The sequence below is a fragment of the Bubalus bubalis genome, chromosome 7 (assembly GCF_019923935.1).
Source record: "Bubalus bubalis isolate 160015118507 breed Murrah chromosome 7, NDDB_SH_1, whole genome shotgun sequence".
In the NCBI taxonomy this organism is placed as follows: Eukaryota; Metazoa; Chordata; class Mammalia; order Artiodactyla; family Bovidae; genus Bubalus; species Bubalus bubalis.
This window is the reverse complement of record NC_059163.1, coordinates 107497727-107517712: the sequence shown is the minus strand read 5'-3', so window position 1 is coordinate 107517712 and position 19986 is coordinate 107497727.

The following is a 19986-nucleotide window of genomic DNA, read 5'->3' as shown; positions in this document are numbered from 1 at the left end:
TACTGAGTATGTATATTTGTTTTGTTGAAATTTCGGTAGAGCAAAAGAAAAAAAAATTCCATTAAACATTGATTATCCCTCAACACTACTTTAATGTTAATTATTATTAATTATATATTGCTAAAGTATGTTCTAAAATAGCAACACCAAATACTATTTTATATCTTATCAGCAAAACATAAGCTTGACTTTAAACAGGACCTGGTATGTATTAATAGTACCCACCAATTAAAGTTACTTATTGTAATTGTTGTTTCCTAATTTCTTACACTGGAGAAGGCAATGGCACACCACTCCAGTACTCTTGCCTGGAAAATCCCATGGACGGAGGACCCTGGTAGGCTGCAGTCCATGGGGTCGCTAAAGAGTCAGACATGACTGAACGACCTCACTTTCACTTTTCCCTTTTATGCATTGGAGAAGGAAATGGCAACCCACTCCAGTGTTCTTGCCTGGAGAATCCCAGGGACGGGGGAGCCTGGTGGGCTGTCTTCTATGGGGTCGCACAGAGTCGGACACGATTGAAGTGACTTAGCAGCAGCAGCAGCAATTTCTTACACCTTAAAAGTGTTATATGTGTAATACTTTGAGGGTTTGCTAGGTGAAAACTGGAGTTTTCACTTTTCTTGTATTTGACTGTAATGGAAACCAAATATGTAGAAAAAAGTTGATATGTCAATTGCTTTTCTCCTTTATGTTAATTATATAAGGCCTGTGTTTCTCATTTAAATCTGTACTTTTTCTTTTGCTTCTTATTGCACTTCTATGTTTGAGGAATTCTCCTTAACCCAGAATTTTGATGAAACTTCTTATATACTATCAAAGCCTTGATGTTTATATCTTAGCTCAGTTACATATGGAAATTGTTTTGGTATGTGGCCAGGTACGTGTCTATGATCTTATTTTCTCTACTTCTTCTTTCCACATGCCACCTTTATCTAACATTTTCCACATGTTTAATTATATCTCTCTTCTACTTTCTTATTATTTGATCTTCATAATTGATCATTGTCTATTTTTCCTCTCTTGCTTTTGTACACCATTCCTTCACATTTACTTTCCTTAATTAAATATGACATTCAACATCTACTTCTCCATTCAGTGACCCATATTTACCTTATTTTCTGATCTGGTCGTAAAAATTGTTGCAAAATGTTACAACTCAGTAATTCTTTCTAATTCCAGGAAAGGGCATAAGCAGCAGAGATGAAGACAGAATTAATCAAGTATATTAGTAGATTACTTAAAATAAATCCAGTTTAATGTAACTGTAAAAGACTACCTTGCTGATGTTAACAATAGATACATTGGAAGACTTCATAAATTAATCATTTAAACTTTACTAAACTAAAATGTGAAAAATAAGATCCTGAACTCAATAGAGAAAATATTAAAATCTCGTCTACATATTTGACTACATATTTGAAAGGCATATATGAAAATTATAAGATAAAAAGGCAATCTCATATATATTTATTAAGCATTCATAATAAATAATTGCCTTAATTGAGAAAATAATATCAGGGTAGAAACCATACTGAATCAACTAGGAAAGCTTTATAAAAAACCTCAAATGGCATTACTTTTCAAAGAAAAGATTCAAAGAATTGAAGAGAAGAGCATTTCAGAAATTAAAAATGAAAACTGCTATCATGCATAAAGTAGTTACCATGGTCAGATGCTGTAATTTATTCCTCAGAAAAATCATGAGAAACATATTGATTTATGGATAGGAAAATTGAGGCATAAAAATGGTAGGAAATGTGTACAAAATCACACAGACAGCAAGTGGCAGACTGAACCTAGGTGACCAGCTCCAGAATCCATGTTTTTAACCACTACTCACTACTTTCAAAAAGATGTTGACTCTTAGGATATGCTAAGAACACAAGAAAGAATTATCTTAATGAAAACAAGAATGTAAAGAAATAATAAATCAGGCCAAAGAGGCATATTGGGGCTATTTTATAGATTGGAATATGGATAACCTTGATTGTAGGTTTTAGTTCTGGAGAATTATTTAAATAGGGAAATCCTGATTTAAGAAGATCTGTTGAATGAAGAATAGAGATTGAAAACAGGGAAACCAATATTCAAGGCATAAGAGCTTGATTACAGGGAAAAATAATTATTCATAATATATTATTATGTAGTTATGATCCATACTGTATGCTTGCCCTGTAACTCTACAACTATCCCAACTATCTGTGGTGTGGTATGGTATGGAGAAAATTGTAATAATTAGAATCTCATCAGCAGCCATCTCAACATTGTGCATATTAAAACATCTTTACTTTTCATCAGAATTTCTTCAAGAACTTTCTGTAATTTGCATCTCCATTTCTTCATTTTCCATTCTCTCTTCCATCTATGCCAATTGGATTTCCACCTTCATTTACACAAAATTTCTGAAACAGTACTTGTAAAGGTCTTCAATATTCTTTATCTTGCTAAGACTTTGGGTTTCATACCTCCTTGGAACTTATAGCAGATTTGACACAATAAACTATTCCCTTTGTCCTAGAACACTTCTCTTGGTTGATACATCACACTCCTGACTCAGTGCCTGTTTCTCTACTTCTTTTGTTAGCTGGACTCCTCTGATAGGCCTCTAGATACAGATGACTTTCAAATAATTCTCTAGCCTATATCTCTCCACTATGTCCAGGTTTATGGATCTCACTTCTCTGACATTTGTACTTGATTGTTTATTAGGCTTCTCTAACTAAACATAGGGAAACTGGAAATATTTGTTTCCTTCAAAGTCTCTCTACAAATGTTTGTACTTCATTAGATGGTACCACCATTCAGTTAAGTTAAGACCTAGGAATTTTCCTTAATTTTTCCTTCTCCTTGAACCCTCTCCCATAACCCATCTATCATTCTTTTCAGTTTTAACTCCCAAATATATCTTCTATATTTCCACTTTCTTCATTTTCACTGCTATTACCCAAAATCAGGCCATAATGACTTCTACCCTAGACTTTTACAGTTGTTTACCTGTGTCTTCTTTTATGTTTCTATACTTCATTCTCAATGTAGAAGCCACAATTATCTTTCAAAAACATAATTCTCACGTTTTTGCTTAAAATTTTCTATGGCTTTCCATTGTACTTTGGATAAAACCCAAAAACTTTATGTGGCTTATAACAAACCTAAATGATCTGACTTGAGTACTTTTTTGACTTGACTTACTACCATTTCTATGTCATTGCTCATTAAGCTTCAACCACAGCAGACTTCTTTGGATTCCTCATATTCTCAAATCTTATTTTGACCACCATGACTTTCCACTCATTAATCTCTTTGTCCTTTTGCATCAAACACTCCATCTCTGGGTCTTAAAATAACTCCCAGTTGGAAATTTCTTGCCAATCATCTCTCAGCTCAAATAGTCATCAGAGAAACCTTCCCTGCTCACCTTGTTTAACATACCATTGTCCTCTTCTCCCCTCAGCCTCCAATCCCAATTATTCTACAACATACCACTTTATATTGTCTTCATAGCACTATCATGAAATTATTCTGATCATTTATGTTTAAATCTTTTCTTATTTAGAATTTAACTTTTTGAGAGCAGGGACTCTTTTATTTGCTGTTCTAGTCCTAGTCCTTTGCACAATGTCAGGGGTGTAATAGATTTTCAATAAAACTTGCTAAATAACTGAATGAATGAACCATAGTTTAAATAAATTTTTCTTCTTTCATTTTGACAGCACCTCTACTCTAGTTCTAGAAAAGTAGATCTTTGTCCACTACTAGTACCTAAGTTCATATTTTGAGTCCTTTGCTAGTAGAATGTATAGTTTTTTGGTATCGTCTAAGTCTTTATAGAGAGTTAGATCCCCAACATCTAACTTCACTGCTGTTTCAATCCCTACAGGAAATGAACATCTGAGGTTTTTTCTCCTTGTTTCCAGATTTCTCTCAATTTGTGACTGCTGCTGCTGCTGCTAAGTCGCTTCAGTCGTGTCCGATGCTGTGTGACCCCATAGACGGCAGCCCTCCAGGCTCCCCGTCCCTGGGATTCTCCAGGCAAGAACACTGGAGTGGGTTGCCATTTCCTTCTCCAATGCATGAAAGTGAAAAGTGAAAGTGAAGTCGCTCAGTCGCAATTTGTGACTATGTCATTAATTCTGTGTGGTCTCAGAACTCTGAATTTCCTCAAACTCTCCCATCCTACAGCAAATAAAACTCATTTAAAGCTAGTCCGTGATATTTACAAGGGAACATGAGCTGCATTTTGTAATCAATGATGAGAGACTAAGTAGAAAAAAAAGAGAAGGTGGAATCTAGTACCACTTGAAAAAATAAGTAAACTAATTTAAGTAACATGAAATGTATACGTAGCCAATGAGCACTTAAAGATACAGATGAATTAGGAAGAAACAGACAGGAGAGTTATGCATAAATATTATAGTTCAACCTGTGGATGTGAAAATATTTAAATAAAAAGAATAAGAGGAAATTTAAGACTAGTCCTTATAACACGGTGACAAGAAGTGGGAGAAGGACTCTGGAAATGAAAGAAATAAAAAATAATAGCATCAAAGAGGTTAAGAAGATAGACTTTTTGAAATAGCACAGCTTCTCATTTTCCCTCTGCTTTATTCAATTCTTTTAAGGTGGCGCCTCTTCAAAGAGTAGACCTCAATACTTCAAAATAACCTTGGATTTTGTGAAAAATTTAGATTCTTGACCTCACCCAGTATCACTGAATCAGAATCTCTGGTGTTAAGTTTCATAAATCAGAATTATTAATTAACTTCCCAAGTTATTATGAGGCATGTGGAAGTCAAAGAAACACTGCTTCAAAGCCTTAATCCAAATTCTATAGTTAAGGTTTGCATGGCTTGAGATTTATGATGAAAATGACAAAGGAAAAGCCTAGATGCCCTTTAAAATCCATTTTTGGTATTTTCTAGGTGACAAAAGTCAGACTGAATTTGAATGTTGCTCAGTCATGTCCAACCCCATGGACTACACAGTCCATGGAATTCTCCAGGCCAGCCAATAGTGGAGTGGGTAGCCTTTCCCTTCTCCAGGGGATCTTCCCAACCCAGGGATTGAACCCAGGTCTCCCACATTGCAGATGGATTCTTTACCAGCTGAGCCACAAGGGAAGCCAGAGAATACTGGAGTGGGTAGCCTATCCCTTCTCCAGCAGATCTTCCTAACCAGGATCTCCTACATAGTAGATGTATTCTTTAACAACTAAGCTATCAGGGAAGCCCCAAGTCAGACCACAGAGGATTAAGTAGAGAGTAAATAGTGAAGCAATAGATATCATATATATGTATTACTGGCAGTGAAAACAAAAAAATATATAATTGCATCTAGAGGTTTCAGCAGGGGTAATAAAGGGCATTTATGTTTTCCCTAAATTGGATAATGTGCAAACAGCAAAGGACAAGTTCGTAGTCAGAAACTTTGAATATATTACCAATAACACTTTTAAAAATTTAAGGATCATCTAGTAACTAAAGTTTTTTCAGCTTATTATAAAATATATTTACTTATGTGAATAATATTTTCCTAAAAACAAGGAAAATCTGATTATATGTACTCTATGTAACAGAAAACATTATGTCTTTGTAGGAGACAAGTTGCAATCATGGTTTCCTGTATATCTTTACAAAAATTGTTTTCTCATACAAATACCATTTCACTAAATAACATGCCTGATGTATTACTCTTTGCATTTGTTATAGATTTGGATAATAAAAACTCTTTCATTAATCAATCAGACATTTATGGAATACAATTGTGCAGTCAGAACTTTAATGTGTTCTCTGTAGAATCAAATGTCTGAGGGAATCTTTATTCTCAAAGAGCTTAAAGCCCTTATAATGAAAATGATGATAATAGCTAACACTTATTGAGCCCCCATAGGAACTTTTTAACATTCTTTATCAGACTTAATCCTCCCGACTATCCAGTGAGGAAGGTAAATTTATCAGTATTATCTCTAAGTTATAAGTAAGGGACCTGAAAGATGTAGAGATTAAATAACTTACTAGGGTCGTTTGGAGAAGGAAGTGGCAACCCACTCCAGTGTTCTTGCCTGGAGAATCCCAGGGACAGAGGAGCCTGGTGGGCTGCCGTCTATGGGGTCGCACAGAGTTGGACACGACTGAAGCAACTTAGCAGCAGCACCGGGGCGTAGAACAAGTTACAGAAAGAGATGGGAGTCAATCCAAAGTCTTGCCTTTAACTGTTGAGTTATTCCATCTTCCGTGTGTAGACAGCAAAGACAAGCACAAATGAAAGGATATGTATTATTAAATGTGAAGAGGCAATTTATTGCCTAATGCTGAGTTATATAAATTTAGTGATTTTTGCTCAGAGAACAAAGTAAGAGCTGAAACAGCTGAAATGAGTTCACAAAGAATTAGAAATCAGAGATTTTTGGAGTTTTTTTTTTACTTTATTATTTGTGTAAGTATTTATGTTTCAATACAACTTCAAGCTCAAAAATAATAAAGGCACAAGAACAGGCTAGGGCACTTTCTTATAAATGTACCTATTTACTTACATTTTGCTTCTCTCTCTCTGCCTTTCTCTCCCTCCCATTTAAGCACAGCTCCTTGAGATTTATTCTATTCCATATGAAAAACTGTGAACTAAAACAGATTATCTGATGCCCATAAATCAAAGAACAACGGAGGAACAGCACAGGATAACTACTATGATCCCAACCATCCGAAAGAAGAAAACAGAACACTCACACCAGTAACTTGTCTAGAGTAATTTTTCAATTCAGTCAGAAACATGTTGCCATTTTCTTGATGAAGACTCAGTCATATTCCTGAAATTTGTTCTCTGTGGCTCCTGCTATTCTTTAAGCTCTAAGACTGCTTTCTGAGCCATCCATACTTTTCCATAATGAGTGGACCACGTTTGCAACTGATTAGGCATCTCAGCTTGTTTCTTGTTCAAAAAAATTGGGGAGGAGGGGCAAAGGCCTCTTTTCATTTTGTATAACCTCCCTTGCTTTCAGTACCACTTGCTACAATTCTTTAAAAATCTTGTGAATTTCTTTATGAATACACTCAAGTAGATAAGAGAGACACCAACAGTTCTCTAAGAGATAAGCCCTCCTATACCTGAGATTCCCTTTGAGGCTGCCGTGGGACCATACTCAAAGCCAGAGAGGGTCCTTCAAGAATCCTTAAGAGAATGGTCCCACAGCCTTATACTCTTACTTAATTTGAGAATCGTCTGCCATCTGGAAAGGCTAGAAATAAGAAACTGTCTTGTTTTTCTACCAGAAAGTCCTGGTTCTAATATATTTAAGAGTTTATTCTTAGAACATCTTCTCACATTTTATCATAGAAAATTAGAAGGCAAGTGGCACTTCCAATACTACTCTTGAAAATCTAGCCTAACTCAACCCTATCACTAACCCGATCAAAGAGAACACTGCTGCCGCAATTTCCACCATTGAATAACAAAGGACTCTTCTCTCAGGTTTCTAGTAATAAATTCATTTTCGCTCCCTCTCACCTGCAGCCTCCTCTAGTCCCTTTAACTTTTCCAAATCCTCTTTTCAAATTCCTTTTAGCTTCCATTTACTTCATAGCCCAAAGCCGAAGCTGCATGTTTTATGTTTTGGTTAAACTAGTACCCTAATACTACTAGTACCTAATACTAGCAGCTAATACTTTCTGTATTAGAATGTTATAAGTATTATAGGTATATATTCAGTTCAGTTCAGTCGCTCAGTCATGTCCGACTCTTTGCAACCCCATGAATCGCAGCACGCCAGGCCTCCCTGTCCATCACCAACTCCCAGAGTCCACCCAAACCCATGTCCATCGAGTCGATGATGCCATCCAACCATCTCATTGTCCGTTGTCCCCTTCTCCTCCTGCCCTCAATCTTTCCCAGAATCAGGGTCTTTTCCAATGAGTCAGCTCTTTGCATCAGGTGGCCAAAGTATTGGAGTTTCAGCTTCAACATCAGTTCTTCCAATGAACACCCAGGACTGATCTCCCTAAGGATGGACGTGTTGGATCTCCTTGCAGTCCAAGGGACTCTCAAGAGTCTTCTCCAACACCACAGTTCAAAAGCATCAATTGTTTGGTGCTCAGCTTTCTTTATATTTCAACTCTCACATCCATACATGACCACTGGAAAGGTATATATTAGATCACTACAAAACTTAGCAGCTTAAAACAACCACAACTATTTATTTTCTTTGCAAATTGGCGATTTGAATATAGGTCAGTGGGAATGGCTCGCTTTTACTCTGAACGACATCAGTTAGGGAAGCCTGACTGAGATTATGGGGTATGCTTTCAGAACAAGTATTCACCTCCGTAGCAAGTGGATGCTATCATGGGTCAGCTCACAACATGGGCTGAGAATTCAGTTCCTCTCCAGACTGCTTGGATTTCCTCAATGGTGTTGGTAGGTTCCAAGAGCAAGGTTCCAAGAGAGTAAGGGACAAGTGCATGGAACTTTTATGATTTAGTTTCAGAAATCACATTGTATCACTTTTATCATAATCTATTTATTGAGGCAAACACAAAGTTTGGTCCAAGTTCAAAATAAGAACATAAAGATTCTACCACTTGAGAAGAAAAATGTATATTCTTTTGTGTCTGGCTGTTTTTCTTCATAATGATTGTGAATTTCATCTACATTACTTAATGTATCAATCTGTACTATCTTTGTATAGCTATGTATTATATGTTTACATTACAATGTACACATGTATATTCTGTGACTCATTAATCCATTCTATTTTTGATAAACATTTGTATTTTTCCAGTTTGGGAGTTACTATGGATAAAAGTGCTATGAACTTTCTCTTATGAATCTTTTGTAAGTCTCTGCTTCATTTTCTTAGAAAAGTTTTATAACTTACAATTGATCTGCCTTAGTGTGTTTATGTTTGACGTCTTAAGAAACTAATGAATTTTTCAATAGGTATTATACAACTTGGCATCTCATTCAGCAGCACATGAAGGTCCTCATTGCTCTACTTACTCACCAGCACTGGTGCTGACAGAACTTTTAATTTTGGCTAGGTCAGTGGGCATGCTGTGATACTCATTATAGTTTTGATTTGCATTTATTTGAAGAGATACTGAGTACTTTTCCATGAGTTTATTGTACGTTGCAATATAATCTTCAAATCTGCCTTTCAAAAGATATTTTCAAGTGTGCTGGTATTTTTAAAAAATCTGTTTACCTTATTGAGGCATAGTGCTTAGTTGCTCAGCCGTGTCTGACTCTTTACAACCCACTGAACTGTAGCCTACCAGGCTCCTCTGTCCATGGGATTTTTTAGGCAAGAATACTAGTTAGTTCAGTTCATTTGAGTGGTGCAGTGGTGTCCAACTCTTTGAGACCTCATGGACTGCAGCATGCCAGGCTTCCCAGTCCATCACCAACTCCTGGAGCTTGCTCAAGCTCATGTCTATTGAGTCGGCGATACCATCCAACCATCTTTTCCTGGGCATCCCCTTCTCACTAGAGGGGTTGCCATTTCTTTCTCCAGGGAATCTTCCCAACCCAGGGACTGAACCCACATCTCCTGTGTCTTTTACACTGCAGGTGGATTCTTTACCTGCTGAGTCATTGGGGAAGCCCTATTTAGGCAAAGAAATTATGTTTTCTGGGTCTAATTTCTTTGACAAATATATGGGTTTTTTTTTTTTTTTCAGTTTTCTTCCTAGTTTCTGGCTTACTCTTTTGTTTTCTATCTTTTTAAAAAGTTTGTATTATTTGTATTATTTTTTATTGAAGGATAATTGCTTTACAGAATTTTGCTGTTTTTGGCCAAACTTCAACATCAATCAGCCATAGGTATACATATATACCCTCCCTTTTGAACCTCCTTCCCATCTCCCTCCCTATCCCACCCCTCTAGTTTGATACAGAGCCCCTGTTTGAGTTTCATGAGCCATACAACATTTTTCCATTGACTATCTATTTTACATATGGTAATGTAAGTTTCCCTGTTACTCTTTCCATACATCACACCCTCTCTTCCCCCTCCCCATGTCCATAAGTCTATTCTCTTTTTTTTTTTTTAATTTTATTTTATTTTTAAACTTTACATAGGAACACATGTATACCTGTGGCGGATTCATTTTGATGTGTGGCAAAACATAAGTCTATTCTCTATGTCTGTTTCTTCATTGTTGCCATGTAAATAAATTCTTCAGTACCATTCTTTTAGATTCCATATATATGTGTTAGAATATGGTATTTATCTTTCTCTTTCTGACTCACTTCACTCTGCATAATAGGTACTAGGTTCATACACCTAATTAGAACCAACTCAAATGCATTCCTTTATGGCTGAGTAATATTACATTGTGTACATATACCACATTTCTTTATCCATTCATCTGTCAATGGACATCTAGATTGCTTCCATGGTCTAGCTATTGTAAATAGTGCTGCAATGAACAATGGGATACATGTGTCTCTTTCAATTTTGGTTTCCTCAGGGTATATGCATAGGAGTGGGATTGATGGGTCATATGGTAGTTTTATTCCTAGTTTTTAAAGGAATCTCCATACCATCTTCCATAGTGGTTGTATCAATTTATATTCCCACCAACAGTGCAAGAGTGTTCCCTTTTCTCCATACCCTTTCCAGCATTTATTGTTTGTAGACTTTCTGATGAGGCCCATTCTGACTGGTGTAACATGATATCTCATTGTAGTTTTGATTTGCATTTCTCTAATAATGAGAGATGTTGAGCATCTTTTCATGTGTTTGTTAGCCATCTGTATGTCTTCTTTGGAGAAATGTCTGTTTAGGTTTATTTCCCACTTTTTGATTGGGTTGTTTGTTTTTCTGGTATTGAGTTGTATGAGCTGCTTGCATATTTTGGAAATTAATCCTTTGTCAGTTGTTTTAGTTGCTATTATTTTCTCCCATTCAGAGGGCTGTTTTCACCTTGCTTATAGTTTCCTTTGCTGTGCAAAAGCTTTTACGTTTAATCAGGTCCCACTTGTTTACATTTGTTTTTATTTCCATTACTCTAGAAGGTAGGTCATAGAGGATCTTGCTTTGATTTTTGTCATCGAGTGTTCTGCCTATGTTTTCCTCTAAGTTTTATAGTTTCTGGTCTTAAATTTGGGTCTTTAATCCATTTTGAGTTTATCTTTGTGTATGGTGTTAGAAAGTGTTCTAATTTCATGCTTTTCCATGCATCTGTCCAGTTTTCCCAGCACCATTTATTGAAGAGGCTGTCTTTGCCCCATTGTATATTCTTGCCTCCTCTGTCAAAAATAAGGTACCCATAGGTGCATGGGTTTACTTCTGGAGTTTCTATCTTGTTCCATTGGTCTATATTTCTATTTTTGTGCCAGTACCATACTGTCTTGATGATTGTAGCTTTGTACTATAACCTCAAGTTAGGAAGCTTGATTCCTCCAGCTTCTTGCTTCCTCAAGGCTGCTTTGGCTATTTGGGGTCTTTTGTGTTTCCATATGAATTGTGAAATTTTTTGTTCTAGTTCTGTGAAAAATGATTTTGTCTATTTATTTTAAAAAATTTAACTGGATTTTGTTTTGATCTATTGGTAAGCAATAATAACCTGACCCTCAGCTGAAAAAATACACTGCAATGATTTATCCTATAACATCTTTAAATTTAGCTTTTGTGTTTAGAGTTATTATCCATCACAAATTAATTTTTGTGTACAGTATCAGTACACAAAAATGAGATGATGTTTGGTTTCTTGTTTTTTTAACATATTAATAACACAAATACCGTTTTTTTTTTTTTTTTGGAAAGATTATTCTCCATTGATTTACTCTGCTGCAAACTTCAATGGGCTAAGGGAGAGTTTATTTCTGGACTCGCTCTTGTTCTCCATTGATCTATTTGTCTATCGTTACACCAACACTACACTACCTAGGTTGTTGTAGTTGTAATTACATGTTAATTTTGGAAGTCAGTCAGTTTGAGTCCTCAAAATTTTTTCCTCTTTTCTGAGACTGTTTTGGCTATTTTAGGCTTTCAATATTTCATTAAAAATTTTAGAAGAAATTTATCTATGCCTATAAAAAAAGCTTCTGTATTCATGATTGCAATGGTGGTGAATTTTAGATTGATTTGTGGGAGATTTAATATCTAATCTTCCAAACTATGAATATGGTATATCTTTTTAATTTAGATCTTAAATTTTTCTCATAGTTCATAGATTTTTGGATAGATTTGCATATTAGGTTTATTCTTAAATATTTCACATTTTATATTGTCTTAAGAAATTGTCTTGCTCATTTTTCAATTTTTTTTCTGTTATGTAGGAATAGAATTGATTTTTTTTAGTTGACCATGAATAATTCTGACACCTCACTAATCTCTTTTAATAGGTATAGTAATTTGTCATTGTTGTTTCCTTAGGCTTTTGTACATATGTTATCTGTGAAGAGGTTCATTTTCTCTTCTTTTCTGATTTTTCTTTTAAAAATATAATTATATATTTGGCTGTGCCAGGTCTCAGTTATGGCACTTGGGATCTTTGACCTTTGTTGCAACATTAAGGGTCTTTAGTTGTGGCATGTGGGATCCAGTTCCCTGACCAGAGATTGAACCTGGGCTCCCTGCATTGGCAGCACAGAGTCTTAGACACTGGATCAGCAGGGAAGTTCTTTTATTTAAAAATAACACTGGTATAACCAGTGGTATAGGATTTCCACTGGACTGGTGAATTTTTCAAGGGAGACTATATACCCTTGGTTTGTCCTGAATCTTACAGGTAATGTGTCCAATGTGATAATAGCCATAGGACTTTTATGTGCTGAAAAATATATATATAGTTTGATTTCTTAACACCCAATACTTCAGAATATAATTTTATTTGGAAATAGGGTCGCTGAAGGTGCAGTTAGTTAAGATAAGGTCAGAGAATATTAGAATGCACTCCTAATCCAATATAACTGAGATCTTTATTAGAGTATAGCCATGTGATACACACAGGAAGAATGCATTGTGAAGATGAAAGCAGAAGTTAGAGTTAAACAACTGCAAGCCAAGGAATGTCAAAGATTGCTGGAAAAATACCAGAAAAAAATCAAAAGGGATAGGAAGATTGTCTTATAGGTTTCATAGGGGACATGACCTGAGCAACACACTGGTTTCAGACCTCCAGCCTCCAGAACTGTAAGAAACAAACTTCTGTTTACCATCTGAATACACAGTGACTCAAAGCAATACTTATTGTTGTTCACAAGCTTATGGATCAAGTGTGCAGTTCTTGTGATCTGGTTCAGTCCCAGTTGATTTTGTGTTTGTTAATGTCTCATAGGTCAGCTGGCAAATGGAATGAGAGTTGTCAGGTTCAGGGTGGCTTTATTCATATGTGTAGTAGCTGGCTGTTGGTTGTGATGGCAGAGTCCCTTCCCTTATCCAAAAAGCCTAGCTCAAGCTTGTTAACAAGATGACAGATTTTCAAAAGAGAACAGATTAGCACAAGGCCTCTTGAGTTGAGTTTCACACCTGGAATGACATCACTTTTCCAGCATTCCACAGTTAAATCACATCACAAAGCTAGTACAGATTATACCTCTTGATGAGAAGATTGGCAAAGGCACATTTAAAAGGTGTGGATGCAGGAAGGGAAAAGAATTGTGCTTGCATTTTCAATATACATAGCTAAAACTCCTCAATCACAAAACAAAAGTTAAATTCCTAAAGTGTAGGGGTTTTGGAGAGATACAGTTAAAAAATTAAGGTGAAGGCCTCTGTTTTTGGCTATGACAGAATAAGTGGTATTAGACTTGCCCTTCTTTGGAAAACAGCTATAAAACTGATCATATATATGAAGCAAATTTTTTCACAGACTGAAAAATAAGCCAACTGGTTGCCTGTCAGCTGTGGCAACAGGGTAATTTTTATCATCCAGGAGCCTAGCTCATGCTAGTTAATATTGTGATATCAACCTTCATGATACCACAAATGTAATTTCTGCTTTTCTTGGACCAATGTTATTAAGCTCATTACTCTCTACTCACTCTTTAGATGAACATGATTTTTGTGCATCTGAAGAAGTCCAAAGTTTTGGGTAGTTCCAGGTAGGAGTACTATGATGATTTCCTCCTAGAAAACTTGACAGTTGATATATACCTAAGCCTGAATTCAAATTTATAAATGTGGCACACTAAGTAAACAAACTGACTGGATTATATAGGGACTTTATACTGATTTGATATAAAAGGTTAGTGTAAACCTTCACCCTAACTTTTCAGGAGATTTAGCCTCAGGAAAGTGGAGAATTAAGAGAATTTTACTTTTAATAACTTTGTATACTTTCTAAAATACCTGCATCCTGCATGCTGAAAATTAACTTCTCTCTCATCCTTTATGTCTGATTCCTGGCTCTAGATATTTAAAAAAGTCATTCTCTTAACAACAACAACAGCAACAATAAGTCTATGGTTCTTAATTTTGAACAGAGTTGCTTTCTGCTGGTCATCTCAAAAATAAAAACCTAATTCAGGTTTATATTAATTATCTGGGGATTCAGATTTCATTTTAATAGAAGATATTTACTTTATCCAACAAAACAACCCTGAGATTAGTGATTATTAGGAGTAGTAACCAGCTTGTAAAGACCTTCAGGGTGTGGCCTTGAAAAGTCAAATGCCTGCCAAATTTGGTTCCCTCTAGGGTTAAATCTGACTATTGAAAAAGGATAAAAACCCAAATGTATAAAGACACATTTTTCTTACCAATAAGAAGAAACAAAAGTTAAAGGCAATAGTAAAATGATTGGTATCCACAATAAGCAGGTAAGTGATATACACAAAATTTCGATGCAAAATATAATTTAAAAACAGTAATTATGAGAGGAGGAAAGTAAATATGCAAGATTTTAAAAATGCATATGAAATTAAGAGATCACCAACTTAAAACAATCATGTATAAACATAGTGATATATAAAAAACTTCACAGTAATCACAAACCAAAACTACATAATAGCTATACACACAAAAAAGGAAGTGGTATCTAACATAGCACTAAAGATAGTCATCATAAGAACTCATAAGAAAAGAGAACAAATGAGGAAAAAGACTTAAAAGACAAATCCAAAACAACAAAATGGCAAAAAAAAACCACCCCATATATATTGATAATTACCTTAAATGTAAATGACTAAATGCTCTAGCTAAAAGATACAGAGTGGCTGAATGGAAACAAAAACAAGACTAGTATGTACACTGCCTAAAAGAAATTCACTACAGATCTAGAGACACACACAGCCTAAAGTAAAGAGATGAAATAAAGCATTCTATGCAAATGGAAATGAAAGGAAAGTTGGAGTAGCAAAACTTATATTAAACAAAATAGATTTAAAAATAAAGACTGTTATAAAAAACAAAGAAAGACACTATATGATGACCAAGGGATCAATCCAAGAAGAATATTACAATTGCAAATATATACATATTGAATATAGTAGTATCTCAGTATGTAAGGCAAATATTAATGGACATAAAAGGAGAAATTAACAGTAACATAATAATAGTAGGGGGCTTTAACACTCTACTTACATCAATGTACAGTCTTTGACATGAATAATGAAACATTAGCCTTAAATGTACATTAGACTAAATTTATACATATATATGGGGGAGAGTGTGGAGAGGGCAGGGGGAGAGAGAGAGAGAGAGAGCAAGCATTCCAAAAGCAGCAGAATACACATTCTTTTCAAGTGCACATAGACAATTCTCCAGGAGAGATTGTATGTTAGGCCATAAAACAAGCCTCATTCTATTTTTAAAAATCAAGTCATGTCAAGCATCTTTTCTGACCACAGTGCTATGAGATGATAAATTAACTCCAAGAAAAAAATTGTAGATAGAAAATACAAACACTTGGAGGCTAAACAATATGCTACTAGACAACCAATGGACCACTGAATAAATCAAAGAGGAAATAAAAAAAAATTACCTAGAGGCAAATGAAAATGGAAACAAGACAATCCAAAACCCATGGGATTCAGCAAAAGTATTTCTAAGAAGAGAATTTCCAGCAATGCAAACTTAACTGAAGATATAAGAAAAATCTCGAATAAACAACATAACTTTAAATTTAAAGTTTAGAGACAGAAGAACACACAAAACCCAAAGTTAGAAGGAAAGAAAGCATAAAGATTAGAGCATAAATAAATAAACTAGAGGCTAAAATAAAAATAAATCAATGAAACTAAAAGCTAGTTCTTTGAAAATATAAAATTAATAAAGCTTTATCTAGACTCATCAAGAAAAAAGGGAGAGGGTTAAAATCAATAAAATCAGAAAAAAAAAAAAGAAGTTACAACTGACACCACAGAAATACAAAGGACAATAAGAGACTATTAAGAGTGATCATACGCCAATAAAATGGAAGATCTAGAGGAAATGGACAAGTTCTTAGAAAGGTACAATCTCCAAAGACTGAACCAGAAAGAAATAGAAAATATGAACAGACAAATTGCCAGTAATGAAATTGAATCAGTAATTTTAAAAACTCAACAAACAAAACTCCAGGACCAGATAGCTTCATAAGTGAATTCTACCAAACATTTAAAGACGAGTTATTACCTATCCTTCTGAAATTATTTCATTAAATTGCATTGGAAGGGAAACTTTTGAATTCATTCTACAAGGCCAGCAACACTCTGACACTAAAACTAGACAAAAACATCACAAAAACAGAAAACTACAGATCAATATTACTGATAAACACAGACACAAAAATCCTCTACAAAATCCTAACAAACTGACTCCAACAATACAGTAAAAGGATCATATAACATGGTCAAGTGGGATTTATGCCGGGGATGCAGGGATTTTTCAATATCCACAATTCAAACAATGCGGTATACCACAACAGACTGAAGAATAAAAACCATATGATCATCTCAATAGATGTAGAAAAAGCTTTTTATAAAGTTTAACATCCATTTATGAATAATTTTTTTTCAGACAGTGGGCATAGAGGGAATATACCTCAGCAACATAAAGGCCATATAAGACAAATATTATCCTGTGGTATATATAATATCATACTCAATAGTGAAAACTTGAAAATATTTCCTCTAAGATCAGGTAAAATCAAGGGTGCCCACCCTCACCACACAGATGAAAGAAATTGAAGACAATACAGTAAGATAGAAAGATATTCCATATCCTTGGATTTGGATTGGAAGAAGCAATATTTTTAAAATGATCATACAGCCCAGGCAATTTACAGATTTAATGCAATCCCTATCAAGATATCAATAAATAATTTAAAAAATTTTAAGGAAACATAAAGCTCTTGAATAGCTAAAACAATTCTGAGAAAAAATAACAGAGCTGGAGGAATCAGGCTTCCTGATTTCAGACTATTCTAAAAAGCTACACTAATCAAAACTATATGGTACTGACCCCAAAATAGACACATAGGTCAACAGAACAGGACAGAGAGCTCAGAAATAAACTCACACATGGTCTATTAATCTACAACAAAAGAAGCAAAACTAAACTTTAAAAATTGTAAATCGCTATATTGTACACCCATAACATATATTATTGTACAGCAACTATACTTCAATCAAAAAAGAATGGCTCAAATAAACTTACTTTTATTTAACTTATCTCTTTAAAAGTTCAAAGTAATTTATGATTCCTCTTATACTATGCTCCTCTAACCATAGGTGATTTAAATAATGAAGTTCAATGTTTGATCATTGTGTAAGTATCTCTAACATAAGAAATACTGGGTAGGAATACAAATAGTTTCTACTTTTGGGAACTGTATTGGTATTCAACTTATTTGCATATGTAGAAATGAAATATATGCTGACAACTAGTGAGTTAATACTAATTAGAAATTTGTTTTTGTATTTTACTGCATTACTCTTGTGCTAATAACAGCCTCAGTAGTAAGTAATCTATATTACTTTTACTCAAGTTTCAGTTAGTGCCCAATGACAAAGAGAAGCTGGTACTTGGGAAACTGAATAGATTCAATTAATATTTTTAATGCCCAAAACTGTAAGCAAAAAGAGAAGCTACACAGTTAATATTTTAGCATCTCTTCCCTTATCTGAAAGGACTTGGTTAGTATTTTTCTTTTTATGGTATATATTCATTCTTAATTAATATAGAGCTTTAATGATGTGAATAAAGTAACTCTAATCCTTGTCTTGAATACTTTTAGTATAGGAAAAATATTTCTATGCTGTAAAAATAATTACTGTGATCTCACTATTATGTTTTATGAAAATTCAACTTCAAATTTTATTTCAAATTGCACATTTTCATTAGTTTCTAAGTGTGTCCAAAATATTTAAATAACATGATCACTTTCTTTTCAAAAGAGTGCAAATAAAAATCTAAAGTCTTATTAAAATAAAGACACTCGGGTAAAACAGGAAAAGGGAGATAAAAGAAAGTCAGTGATAAAGTAAGCAATCGTGTGTGTGTGTGTGTGTGTGTGTGTGTGTGTGTCTGAGAGAGAGAGAGTTTGTGAGCATCACACCTTAGGATTTGTTCTATCCTCCCTCAATGAAGTGACATAGAAGAGACATAACAGAACTTCCTATTTCTGACATATAACATTTTATTCCCAAATATTCCATATAAGAAAATTAGGCACTGAATTTTATAGATTACAAAAATAATAATGCTATTTTAGATACTATGTGGGATCCTAATGCTCTTTTTATATAGAAAAAGAAGATAAATGTCCAGGTTGCATCTGAGGTTTCTTTGCAAAGATGACAGTGTCCTCACAAAGAAGACAGAGTCCTATTTTCCAAAGACTTTCTTTACCCTGTAACTTAACAGGTAGAAAATACTAACCTCAGTCTTGTTGCCAATGATTATTCCACAAATATAATGCATAGGAAATCTTTCTTTCCCATCTAGCAAAAGCATAGGTTTCAGTTTATTTTAATCATAAATTTGATATCTTGGTCTCTATTTTTCAACAAATATTTCATCTTCAGAATAATAAAGAGATAAAGAAAATAGTTAAAATCAGTATTTCCAAAATTTCCAAAATTCAGTTGAATTTGTTTCCCTATAAAAACTTTTCAAAGAAAGATTTGTAGCATACTACTTAACTTAGGTTTTAAAGATATTTTGTTTGCCAGGTAGGTAATAGTATTTTTATGCCATGAGATGTACATTATTTTACTTTTTGATAATCACACTATAAACAACCTAATTACTAATCATCCTATTAATAACTTTTATCTTTTACTTTTGAATATGATTATTTTTATGAATCAACTGACATTTTGTAAACATTCTTACATTAAATTTATTAAATAATATTTCTGATTTTACCTTTTTATTCTGTGAAACACCTAAACAGCAACCTTTTTTTTCAATAGGAGGGGATAGAAGAAAAATATATCTCCCCTAAGAGGGGATCTGTTCTTTACATGCTAACATTTACCTTCATTATCCATTGCAACTGTGGATGCCACTTTTTTTATCTATAGTAACTGGCCAAAAATAGGATAAGAACTGACTGGAGATCTTCCTGTAGTATTCGGGTGCTATTATTTAATGGCCTGAAACATCAGAAGAAAGATTAGTTTTATAAACTAAATAGTCATATCTCCAAACATTTAAGAAATATTTCTTCCTTATTGAGTAAATACCTCAATGTAAACCATCTCAGTCAAAATTAGAAACATTCAAATTTTACTAAAGAAAAATTTTTATAAGCAAAGTAGATAAAAAGACTTAATTAGAATATCATTTAAGATATCATTTTTCATTCTGAATAATATTTGTTATTTTTCAACCTTTATTTAAAAAGACACTTAGCTTATTTCACTAAATCAGTATAGGTGGCTAGAATATCCTATTTTGTAAGGCTATAGGACATTTTGTCTGGGATTTGAGGTTGTTTGCTTGGAAAGAATTCTCTTTTACCATGGTTACTGAAGAAACAATATCATTCTCATTAAATTTATTTTTAAAACAAATACACATAATTTATAATGTTAGTTGTTTCTTTCTCATCATAC